The sequence below is a fragment of the Lineus longissimus genome, chromosome 12, assembly GCF_910592395.1.
Source record: "Lineus longissimus chromosome 12, tnLinLong1.2, whole genome shotgun sequence".
Lineage (NCBI taxonomy): Eukaryota > Metazoa > Nemertea > Pilidiophora > Heteronemertea > Lineidae > Lineus > Lineus longissimus.
Window position 1 is genome coordinate 15,027,456 of NC_088319.1, and position 13,796 is coordinate 15,041,251.

Here is a 13,796-nt window from a genome sequence, read left to right on the forward strand (position 1 = left end):
ATGTCTTAATTCGGAAGAAATTCCTTATTTCCTAATTTCTCATAAGATTGCATTGATGGGCTACAAATTTGTTTTCTGAGTGAAAGGAATGGAAATATGTTTTATGTGAAGGTTAGTTTAATACAGAAATAGGAAGAATCCGTTCCGACTAATCTTGCTATTCAACTCTCATAAACCTTTGAGCAAACCTTAATGATCTCCTTCGATTGTATCTCTCCAAATATCTTACAGAAGATACGGGGGAAATCAGATCGCCATTACGCAGCATGAGAAGTTCTTCTTCGCCTTCATATACGCCTTTATTTGCCCGTATATGGCAATTACTGAGCATAACGTCAACCACTCTGTAAAAAGTTTTATCGACCTTCCAAGGATTTAATGGAGAACATTCTGGTATTCGAATCAGTTTAGTGGCGAATAGTCTCAAATTGTTTAAATAATATATCAGGAGTGTAGATTTTATTTGATAATAATCAAGCTTTCGAACGCGAAAGCCAATGGGATCCATTTCCTGCAAGATACACGTTTTTCTGCTAAATTTAGGATATACTTGTACGTGTTGGATTTTGAATATTTGACTTAACTTGATAATGTATAAATGGCCACCATTCGTATTAAATGATAAAGACTGGTCTTCAGACGCAATCCAACTCATGTGCAGGGTAAGCGTCCCCAGCCCATTTGTCCAAGTTATATTGGATATGGTGTATACTTTATTTTCTCTCACTCTGCACATGACCATTAACATGTTTTGCAGTATGAGCGGTTCTGTAAGTGTTTTAAGTCGAATGCATGGATGTTTGGAATACATGTTGATCATTTTAACTACTCTATCAGTAAATATGTCATACCATTTAAGCGAAATAGTTATACGTCGGCCTCGTCCTTCCTTTTCAATCAGTAATAGTTTCATGTCAAATAGTGTATGGAACATACCCTTAAAGCCAACCTTTTCCATAGAAATATTATGCGTAAGTTTGTATTCCATCTTATTATCACTCCTGAGCTGATAGACTAAAATCGGTTTCAAAACACGAAGCATTCTTTCAGCGTGTTCATGGACAAATACGACAGAGTCAGAATTAAAATCAAACATATAAAACCCCGTTTCATGTTTTTTGGTCAGTGAAACAACGGGGGGTTTGAAAAATATTGCGCCACTAGGTCTGTACTCTATGTTTTTCTCCTGAAATAGGAAAACTTGCATAACCGCGCAGTCCTGTCAAGTTTATTTGTCGTCCTCTCACCACTGTATCAGTGGCCGTTGCATACTCCTCTCCACAATGTCCTCGCTGTGTTACTGACCCCGGAGTGCATCCATTCGTGTAGGTAGATCTCTGCACTGTTCATCGCCCAATGCTAATGGCCGAGCCATTCAGAGACCTAATATTAACACTAGATGATGTACAAGTAAAGCTTGAGGCTACTGAGAAAAACACGATGGACACGACGGAAAAGAGAAAGACACCTGATGTGGTCGATGGAAGCGGTAGCACTAGTGGCTGTGAAAGTATTACACGTTTCGTCTGTAACTATCAGAAGTCAGGTAGACTTAGACGGCGATTGCGCCAACGTCGGCAGTGCTTTGCTATTTCATGTCGGAACACACCCAAACAATGCAAAAATCGTATGTGGAAATCATGAAAAATACGTCAATTGCATATAGTGAAAACCTTACCTATCCATCGAAAAAATCCTTGAAAATAACGTGCAGCGAACCGGTTGTGGCTGAGATAATTGTAAATAACTTAACTCTGACATTAGAATATTTAAGGTTTAAGAACTTCCATGTGCCACGTTTGTTTCGGTAAGCTCACCTACCTTCGTTTGAAACATATGATAACCATCTTGAATTGTGTCATCCACCTTCTCCATACATGTTCCCTTCGTTTTGCTCAGTTGACAAACATTGCCATCGTCACTAAAACGAGTATTTATTGTTGTACAGTTTATCATCATGAAGCAAACTATAGCACAATGGCATCTTGATCGTGTTTTGTTGTCAATAAATGCTGGCTTTCGTATTGCTTTCCTCTTTGTAACCTTCATGTAACAGATTGAGCTCTTCGGTGGTGACATTTTACTTTGTTACCTATCTGATTGTTATTTTTTGCTTAACATGACCCGATATGCAGATGCAGAAGATCTAAAAATCAGCTCAGATTCAGAAAATCAGATCTTCACACCTTTGTATCAGTATTTCAATTTAGATTTACTATCAGCCCGGTAAAATCGAACAAGAATCTCCCCAAATCTCCTCGATTCGACTTTGTAAGGAGATACCATGGCGTAGCTAGATCTAGCTATACCGACACGTGGCCAAATATGCTCGATAAAAATAAAATTAGAAATACATGTACCTCGAAAGGCGTTACATGACTTTCCGGGACTTTTTATTAGGAGTTGCAAACGATAAGGCCGAGAAATCGGCATGCTTAGCGCTAACGTTACGTATCCTGGTCTATATATCGTTTGTTTTTCGAAGTTGGTTCGGTTCCAATGTTACCGCTACTAACGCTTACATTCCCCAAGGAACAGTGATGAATGGGCGATGCCATAGGTTGAGAGTGAGTCAAAATTATTCTCAAACGTCGTGGCTGAGCTTACGTCAGTTCAATAATCATTGATTGCATGAAAGACTCGCAGTGCACTTTTGACAAATGACATAAATATCGTTGATTGATCTCCATTGTATTTCTAACTAAAATGTCGATATAATAAAGTGTTGTTTATATCGACTAAAATGGATTGCCGTGCTACTCGATATAAGACAAAAAAAGTTAAAGGGATGAAACCTTTTTCGTGATCAACTATATTTTGGTCCGGAGACCCGACACAAGCTTCCGGCACTATTGGTGCCTTTATCAGGCATGAGGAGAGGGTGACTGACTGCATCTATATATGTTAGCATAATATTATGATAAAAACAAAAATACAGTGGTAGACGTAAATTGTAATTCAATCGGCGCCAGTTGTTTATATCGGTATAGTGTTCACATTTAATCTGCAGAATAAATTTTAAATCGAAATTATGGTAAATCGTTCTCATTCTTTGATGTTTCTTCGTGCTCTGCTTTCAAGCAAACATAGTCATTAAGGCAGGCATCTTCGATTAGCTGAGTCAGTCGCATGTTCTTCCCGTCGGTGAGCGACTTCTTCCGACTTCTTAACGGTTTCTCTAACTTTTTCCCTGATTTATCCGACAAAACTCCGACATTGTACGACTTTTCCCTGAAAGGTCGGATTTTTAGAAAATTTGTGAAAAATACTAGGGCTTCCCAAAATATGGCATTTAAGATCAAAGGATAATGTTGAATGGGGTTAATGAGGGGACCTAATTGAGTGAGCTAATTAGTATTCACACTGATGGTCACTCTGAGTGTTTGGCTCACACCTCATCAAATCAGGAAAAAGTTAGGGAAACCGTTAAGAAGACAGCAAAAGCCTCCTCGTGTTGGCGAGTGCCGAGTAAAATGGCCATGAAGCTCAGTATTTCTGGCACCTGTGGTCATCCACCAATTTTTCACTCAGTGTTTTTAATACCACAGTACACAGCACAAGAGACCATAAAGTTTTAATCCCCCGATTACTGACGCAAGGTTGGATTGTATGTACGTTTTCAATGTACACTGCCAAAAATAACTCCAAAGAAAAAGAAAGTGTTCTGTGCTCCGTCTTCAAGACAATGGAACTTTGGTACCATGGTCATGGCGAAGATTTAGAATGAAGGGAAGGAAGATTGTAACTTTGGATGTTTCACCGATGTAATTAACATGGTATAGATGGCGATTGTGAGAAATCTGTCTGATAATACATGTACTTTCGTGTGTACTCCAGAATACGATTAATGTGTTCATGTTCAGCGGCAGGGCAAAGTAAAATAAAATCGAAAAATAAATAATAAATTAGACCTCTCAGAGGAGTGTACATTGATTTGGAAAACCAAACCCGATTACGCAGTTTCCCAGTCGAGTTAATTCAACAATATTGATTGAGCCCACCGGATTCCAAGCAATTTATTGTCAGCCATAGTTTGGAAACCTTTCACGCCGGGGATATTAATTATGTCGGGTCTTAGGTTCTGCACTCTCGTCAGCACTGTAAAATATTTCTCTATTGATTTGTCATGTGAAACTTTCAATCTTTGGTGGTGTCTGCGGTCTTTATTTAAGTTAAAGCCGGGGCTCGATCAGATCAAAACCAATGGTGTCCGCCGCACATGGTGTCACTAGCAGGCGGCTTTTTCCGACTTCTTAAGGCTTTCTCTAACTCTTTCCTGATTTATCTGACAAAAGTCCGAGATTTCTAGAAACCTGTTAAAATGACGAGGGCTTCCCAAAATAGGGCAATAAAGATCAAAGGCCTATGTTGAATTGGGTTAATGAAGTGTGAGCCAAACACTTAGAGTGACCCTAAGTGTGAATATTAACTATCTCACTCAATTAAGTCTCCTCACTGACCCCATTCAACATTAGTCTTTGATCTTTAATGCCCCAGGCTATTTTGGGAAGTCCTAGTAGTATTTTTAATATGTTTTCTAGAAATCCTACCATTCAGGGAAGTCGGACAATGTCGGTCTTATGTCGGATAAATCAGGGAAAAAGTTAGAGAAACCGTAAAGTAGTTGGAAAAAGCATCCGATAATGAAAATGTGTAGAGTTTCGCTTATTTGTGATGGGCGGTTCTGTTTTTGCGCATGTCCTTCTGGATTTCATCGCTGAACTGTCAATTTGCTCCATCATTGGTTTCAGTTACTTAGTCGGTAAGATTCAGTGTGATATCGCACATTATATGCAGTAATTGGACAACGATCGGCACAGCTACGCCATGGTATCTCCATGGCATAGTCGAATCGGGGAGCTTCTCAGAGGCATTGGCGACAACTCTCACAAAGTGAATACGTGCCAGTCTCCGTGACTGATGACAGTCTGATTGGACGCCCTTGTTACCCAAGTAAACATAGCCAAATTTCATTGTATCATCATAAACATATCCCGTTTCAATCTTGTGTACAAACTCATCTCCCTGTTGAAGCAGAACCAACCGTACAACTGTGAGTCCCTATTTTATCTGTTGAATTACCGCGCTGAATACACAGTTGCGTCGGTTGAGAGTTCATTTGTTCCTTTGTTGGCCGATGGCGACCGCAGCAGCACTGAGCACCGATCAGAGTGTTTACTTTATCAACGGCAGCAGATGATACGGGATCGTTACTATGAGCAAAACCCAATGAGCAAACTCTTGTAAACAAAGTGAAAACGCTGGATAATTCGTTGGTCTTATTCGAGTAAGATACGTTCGAAAATGAACATTCAAAACCCAGTCTGTGCTAAAAGGTGATTTTAGGAAGGCACTCTGCTTTATACACAGATATATACTTTTTAAAAGGATAACAGTTATTTTCTATTGGAGAGATCGGAGAAGATACTGATTCTTTTACTTCGGAAAGTAAGGTAAGAATTTTTTTAACTTCGAAAAGTGATTTGATCGCTGATGAACGTATATTTTAATAATGTCTGAATTCGGAAGAAATTCCGTATTTCCTAATTTCTCATAAGATTGCATTGAAGGGCTACAAATTTGTTTTCTGGGTGAAAGGAATAAAAATATGTTTTATGTGAAGGTTAGTTCAATACAGAAATAGGAAGAATCCGTTCCGACTAATCTTGCTATTCAACTCTCATAAACCTTTGAGCAAACCTTAATGATCTCCTTCGATTGTATCTCTCCAAATATCTTACAGAAGATACGGGGGAAATCAGATCGCCATTACGCAGCATGAGAAGTTCTTCTTCGCCTTCATATACGCCTTTATTTGCCCGTATATGGCAATTACTGAGCATAACATCAACAACTCTGTAAAAAGTTTTATCGACCTTCCAAGGATTTAAAGGAGAACATTCTGGTATTCGAATCAGTTTAGTGGCGAATAGTCTCAAATTGTTTAAATAATATATCAGGAGTGTAGATTTTGTTTGATAATAATCGAACTTTCGAACGCAAAAGCCAATGGGATCCATTTCCTGCAAGATACACGTTTTTCTGCTAAATTTAGGATATACTTGTATGTGTTGGATTTTGAATATTGGACTTGACTTGATGATGTATACATGGTCATCTTTCGTATTAAATGATAAAAACTGGTCTTCAGACGCAATCCAACTCATGTGCAGGGTAAGCGTCCCCAGCCCATTTGTCCAAGTTATATTGGATATGGTGTATACTATATTTTCTCTCACTCTGCACATGACCATTAACATGTTTTGAAGTATGAGCGGTTCTGTAAGTGTTTTAAGTCGAATGCATGGATGTTTGTAATACATGTTGATCATTTTAACCAAGCTATCAGTAAATATGTCATACCATTTAAGCGAAATAGTTATACGTCGGCCTCGTCCTTTCCTTTCAATCAGTAATAGTTTCATGTCAAATAGTGTGTGGAACACAACCGTAAAGCCAACCTTTTCCGCAGAAGTATTATGCGTAAGTTTGTATTCCATCTTATTATCACTCCTAAGCTGATAGACTAAAATCGGTTTCAAAACATGAAGCATTCTTTTAGCGTGTTTATGGACAAATACGACAGAGTTAGAATTGAAATCGAACAAATAAAACTCCTTTTCATGTTTTTTGGTCAGTGAAACAACGGGGGGTTTGAAAAGTATTGCGCCACTAGGTCTGTACTCTATGTTTTTCTCCTGAAATAGGAAAACTTGCATAACCGCGCAGTCCTGTGAAGTTTATTTGTCGTCCTCTCACCACTGGATCAGTGGCCGTTGCATAATCCTCTCCACAATGTCCTCGCTGCGTTACTGACCCCGGAGTGCATCCATTGGTGTAGGTAGATCTCTGCACTGTTCATCGCCCAATGCTAATGGCCGAGCCATTCAGAGACCTAATATTAACACTAGATGATGTACAAGTAAAGCTTGAGGCTACTGAGAAAAACACGATGGTCACGACGGAAAAGAGAAAGACACCTGATGTGGTCGATGGAAGCGGTAGCACTAGTGGCTGTGATAGTATTACACGTTTCTTCTGTAACTATCAGAAGTCAGGTAGACTTAGACGGCGATTGCGCCAACGTCGGCAGTGCTTTGCTATTTCATGTCGGAACACACCCAAACAATGCAAAAATCGTATGTGGAAATCATGAAAAATACGTCAATTGCATATAGTGAAAACCTTACCTATCCATGACATCGAAAAAATCCTTGAAAATAACGTGCAGCGAACCGGTTGTGGCTGAGATAATTGTAAATAACTTAACTCTGACATTAGAATATTTGAGGTTTAAGAACTTCCATGTGCCACGTTTGTCTCGGTAAGCTCACCTACCTTCGTTTGAAACATATGATAACCATCTTGAATTGTGTCATCCTCCTTCTCCATACATGTTCCCTTCGTTTTGCTCAGTTGACAAACATTGCCATCGTCACTAAAACGAGTATTTATTGTTGTACAGTTTATCATCATGAAGCAAACTATAGCACAATGGCATCTTGATCGTGTTTTGTCGTCAATAAATGCTGGCTTTCGTATTGCTTTCCTCTTTGTAACCTTCATGTAACAGATTGAGCTCTTCGGTGGTGACATTTTACTTTGTTACCTATCTGATTGTTATTTTTTGCTTAACATGACCCGATATGCAGATGCAGAAGATCTAAAAACCAGCTCAGATTCAGAAAATCAGATCTTCACACCTTTGTATCAGTATTTCAATTTAGATTTACTATCAGCCCGGTAAAATCGAACAAGAATCTCCCCAAATCTCCTCGATTCGACTTTGTAAGGAGATACTATGGCGTAGCTAGATCTAGCTATACCGACACGTGGCCAAATATGCTCGATAAAAATAAAATTAGAAATACATGTACCTCGAAAGGCGTTACATGACTTTCCGGGACTTTTTATTAGGAGTTGCAAACGATAAGCCCGAGAAATCGGCATGCTTAGCGCTAACGTTACGTATCCTGGTCTATATATCGTTTGTTTTTCGAAGTTGGTTCGGTTCTAATGTTACCGCTACTAACGCTTACATTCCCCAAGGAACAGTGATGAATGGGCGATGCCATAGTTTGGGAGTAAGTCAAAATTCTCTCAAACGTCGTGGCTGAGCTTACGTCAGTTCAATAATCACTGATTGCATGAAAGACTCGCAGTGCACTTTTGACAAATGACATAAATATCGTTGATTGATCTCCATTGTATTTCTAACTAAAATGTCGATATAATAAAGTGTTGTTTATATCAACTAAAATGGATTGCCGTGCTACTCGATAAAAGACAAAAAAAGTTAAAGGGATGACACCTTTTTCGTGATCAACTATATTTTGGTCCGGAGACCCGACACAAGCTTCCGGCACTATTGGTGCCTTTATCAAGTATGAGGAGAGGGTGATTGACTGCATCTATATATGTTAGCATAATATTATGATAAAAACAAAAATACAGTGGTAGACGTAAATTGTAATTCAATCGGCGCCAGTTGTTTATATCGGTATTGTGTTCACATTTAATCTGCAGAATAAATTTTAAATCGAAATTATGGTAAATCGTTCTCATTCTTTGATGTTTCTTCGTGCTCTGCTTTCAAGCAAACATAGTCATTAAGGCAGGCATCTTCGATTAGCTGAGTCAGTCGCATGTTCTTCCCGTCGGTGAGCGACTTCTTCCGACTTCTTAACGGTTTCTCTAACTTTTTCCCTGATTTATCCGACAAAACTCCGACATTGTACGACTTTTCCCTGAAAGGTCGGATTTTTAGAAAATTTGTGAAAAATACTAGGGCTTCCCAAAATATGGCATTTAAGATCAAAGGATAATGTTGAATGGGGTTAATGAGGGGACCTAATTGAGTGAGCTAATTAGTATTCACACTGATGGTGACTCTGAGTGTTTGGCTCACACCTCATCAAATCAGGAAAAAGTTAGGGAAACCGTTAAGAAGACAGCAAAAGCCTCCTCGTGTTGGCGAGTGCCGAGTAAAAAGGCCATGAAGCTCAGTATTTCTGGCACCTGTGGTCATCCTCCAATTTTTCATTCAGTGTTTTTAATACCACAGTACACAGCACAAGAGACCATAAAGTTTTAATCCCCCGATTACTGACGCAAGGTTTGATTGTATGTACGTTTTCAATGTACACTGCCAAAAATAACTCCAAAGAAAAAGAAAGTGTTCTGTGCTCCGTCTTCAAGACAATGGAACTTTGGTACCATGGTCATGGCGAAGATTTAGAATGAATGGAAGGAAGATTGTAACTTTGGATGTTTCACCGATGTAATTAACAGGGTATAGATGGCGATTGTGAGAAATCTGTCTGATAATACATGTACTTTCGTGTGTACTCCAGAATACGATTAATGTGTTCATGTTCAGCGGCAGGGCAAAGTAAAATAAAATCGAAAAATAAATAATAAATTAGACCTCTCAGAGGAGTGTACATTGATTTGGAAAACCAAACCCGATTACGCAGTTTCCCAGTCGAGTTAATTCAACAATATTGATTGAGCCCACCGGATTCCAAGCAATTTATTGTCAGCCATAGTTTGGAAACCTTTCACGCCGGGAATATTATGTCGGGTCTTAGGTTCTGCACTCTCGTCAGCACTGTAAAATATTTCTCTATTGATTTGTCATATGAAACTTTCAATCTTTGGTGGTGTCTGCGGTCTTTATTTAAGTTAAAGCCGGGGCTCGATCAGATCAAAACCAATAGTGTCCGCCGCACATGGTGTCACTAGCAGGCGGCTTTTTCCGACTTGTTAAGGCTTTCTCTAACTCTTTCCTGATTCATCTGACAAAAGTCCGAGATTTCTAGAAAACCTGTTAAAATGACGAGGGCTTCCCAAAATAGGGCAATAAAGATCAAAGGCCTATGTTGAATGGGGTTAATGAAGTGTGAGCCAAACACTTAGAGTGAACCCTAAGTGTGAATATTAACTACAATGTATCTCACTCAATTAAGTCTCCTCACTGACCCCATTCAACATTAGTCTTTGATCTTTAATGCCCCAGGCTATTTTGGGAAGTCCTAGTAGTATTTTTAATATGTTTTCTAGAAATCCGACCATTCAGGGAAGTCGGACAATGTCGGACTTATGTCGGATAAATCAGGGAAAAAGTTAGAGAAACCGTAAAGTAGTTGGAAAAAGCCTCCGATAATGAAAATGTGTAGAGTTTCGCTTATTTGTGATGGGCGGTTCTGTTTTTGCGCATGTCCTTCTGGATTTCATCGCTGAACTGTCAATTTGCTCCATCATTGGTTTCAGTTACTTAGTCGGTAAGATTCAGTGTGATATCGCACATTATATGCAGTAATTGGACAACGATCGGCACAGCTACGCCATGGTATCTCCATGGCATAGTCGAATCGGGGAGCTTCTCAGAGGCATTGGCGACAACTCTCACAAAGTGAATACGTGCCAGTCTCCGTGACTGATGACAGTCTGATTGGACGCCCTTGTTACCCAAGTAAACATAGCCAAATTTCATTGTATCATCATAAACATATCCCGTTTCAATCTTGTGTACAAACTCAGCTCCCTGTTGAAGCAGAACCAACCGTACAACTGTGAGTCCCTATTTTATCTGTTGAATTACCGCGCTGAATACACAGTTGCGTCGGTTGAGAGTTCATTTGTTCCTTTGTTGGCCGATGGCGACCACAGCAGCACTGAGCACCGATCAGAGTGTTTACTTTATCAACGGCAGCAGATGATACGGGATCGTTACTATGAGCAAAACCCAATGAGCAAACTCTTGTAAACAAAGTGAAAACGCTGGATAATTCGTTGGTCTTATTTGAGTAAGATACGTTCGAAAATGAACATTCAAAACCCAGTCTGTGCTAAAAGGTGATTTTAGGAAGGCACTCAGCTTTATACACAGATATATACTTTTTAAAAGGATTACAGTTATTTTCTATTAGACAGAGATCGGAGAAGATACTGATTCTTTTACTTCGGACAGTAAGGTAAGAATTTTTTTAACTTCGAAAAGTGATTTGATTGCTGATGAACGAATATTTTAATAATGTCTTAATTCGGAAGAAATTCCTTATTTCCTAATTTCTCATAAGATTGCATTGAAGGGCTACAAATTTGTTTTCTGAGTGAAAGGAATAAAAATATGTTTTATGTGAAGGTTAGTTCAATACAGAAATATGAAGAATCCGTTCTGACTAATCTTGCTATTCAACTCTCATAAACCTTTGAGCAAACCTTAATGATCTCCTTCGATTGTATCTCTCCAAATATCTTACAGAAGATACGGGGGAAATCAGATCGCCATTACGCAGCATGAGAAGTTCTTCTTCGCCTTCATATACGCCTTTATTTGCCCGTATATGGCAATTACTGAGCATAACATCAACCACTCTGTAAAAAGTGTTCTCGACCTTCCAAGGATTTAATGGAGAACATTCTGGTATTCGAATCAGTTTAGTGGCGAATAGTCTCAAATTGTTTAAATAATATATCAGGAGTGTAGATTTTATTTGATAATAATCAAGCTTTCGAACGCGAAAGCCAATGGGATTCATTTCATGCAAGATACACGTTTTTCTGCTAAATTTAGGATATACTTGTACGTGTTGGATTTTGAATATTTGACTTGACTTAATAATGTATACATGGCCATCTTTCGTATTAAATGATAAAACCTGGTTTTCAGACGCAATCCAGCTCATGTGCAGGGTAAGCGTCCCAAGCCCATTTGTCCAAGTTATATTGGATATGGTGTATACTATATTTTCTCTCACTTTGCACATGAGCATTAACATGTTTTGCAGTATGAGCGGTTCTGTAAGTGATCTAAGTCGAATGCATGGATGTTTGTAATACATGTTGATCATTTTAACTACGCTATCAGTAAATATGTCATACCATTTAAGCGAAATAGTTGTACGTCGGCCTCGTCCTTTCCTTTCAATCAGTAATAGTTTCATGTCAAATAGTGTGTGGAACACACCCTTAAAGCCAATCTTTTCCACAGAAATATTATGCGTAAGTTTGTATTCCATCTCATGATCACTCCTAAGCTGATAGACTAAAATCGGTTTCAAAACACGAAGCATTCTTTCAGCACGTTTATGGACAAATACGACAGAGTCAGAATTAAAATCAAACATATAAAACCCCGTTTCATATTTTTTCGTCAGTGAAACAACGGGGGGTTTGAAAAGTATTGCGCCACTAGGTCTGTACTCTAAGTTTTTCTCCTGAAATAGGAAAACTTGCATAACCGCGCAGTCCTGTGAAGTTTATTTGTCGTCCTCTCACCACTGTATCAGTGGCCGTTGCATACTCCTCTCCATAATGTCCTTGCTGTGTTACTGACCCCGGAGTGCATCCATTGGTGTAGGTAGATCTCTGCACTGTTCATCGCCCAATGCTAATGGCCGAGCCATTCAGAGACCTAATATTAACACTAGATGATGTACAAGTAAAGCTTGAGGCTACTGAGAAAAACACGATGGTCACGACGGAAAAGAGAAAGACACCTGATGTGGTCGATGGAAGCGGTAGCACTAGTGGCTGTGATAGTATTACACGTTTCTTCTGTAACTATCAGAAGTCAGGTAGACTTAGACGGCGATTGCGCCAACGTCGGCAGTGCTTTGCTATTTCATGTCGGAACACACCCAAACAATGCAAAAATCGTATGTGGAAATCATGAAAAATACGTCAATTTCATATAGTGAAAACCTTACCTATCCATGACATCGAAAAAATCCTTGAAAATAACGTGCAGTGAACCGGTTGTGGCTGAGATAATTGTAAATAACTTAACTCTGACATTAGAATATTTAAGGTTTAAGAACTGCCATGTGCCACGTTTGTTTCGGCAAGCTCACCTACCTTCGTTTGAAACATATGATAACCATCTTGAATTGTGTCATCCTCCTTCTCCATACATGTTCCCTTCGTTTTGCTCAGTTGACAAACATTGCCATCGTCACTAAAACGAGTATTTATTGTTGTACAGTTTATCATCATGAAGCAAACTATAGCACAATGGCATCTTGATCGTGTTTTGTCGTCAATAAATGCTGGCTTTCGTATTGCTTTCCTCTTTGTAACCTTCATGTAACAGATTGAGCTCTTCGGTGGTGACATTTTACTTTGTTACCTATCTGATTGTTATTTTTTGCTTAACATGACCCGATATGCAGATGCAGAAGATCTAAAAATCAGCTCAGATTCAGAAAATCAGATCTTCACACCTTTGTATCAGTATTTCAATTTAGATTTACTATCAGCCCGGTAAAATCGAACAAGAATCTCCCCAAATCTCCTCGATTCGACTTTGTAAGGAGATACTATGGCGTAGCTAGATCTAGCTATACTGACACGTGGCCAAATATGCTCGATAAAAATAAAATTAGAAATACATGTACCTCGAAAGGCGTTACATGACTTTCCGGGACTTTTTATTAGGAGTTGCAAACGATAAGCCCGAGAAATCGGCATGCTTAGCGCTAACGTTACGTATCCTGGTCTATATATCGTTTGTTTTTCGAAGTTGGTTCGGTTCCAATGTTACCGCTACTAACGCTTACTTTCCCCAAGGAACAGTGATGAATGGGCGATGCCATAGGTTGGGAGTAAGTCAAAATTCTCTCAAACGTCGTGGCTGAGCTTACGTCAGTTCAAGAATCACTGATTGCATGAAAGACTCGCAGTGCACTTTTGACAAATGACATAAATATCGTTGATTGATCTCCATTGTATTTCTAACTTAAGTACCGATATACATTTTTTTTGTTGATATCGACTAAAATGGATTGCCGTGC

General features: G+C 39.1%; 1 long non-coding RNA gene across 2 annotated transcripts in view; it reads left to right on the forward strand.

The window, feature by feature from the left end:
• Positions 1–5,378: 5,378 nt before the first annotated feature.
• LOC135497291 (uncharacterized) overlaps positions 5,379–13,796 on the forward strand; it is a 64,336-nt gene continuing 55,918 nt past the window's right edge. For both annotated transcript variants that reach the window (XR_010448792.1, XR_010448793.1), the window contains exon 1: positions 5,379–5,453. This is a non-coding gene — a long non-coding RNA (uncharacterized LOC135497291). The remainder of the gene's footprint in view (positions 5,454–13,796) is intronic.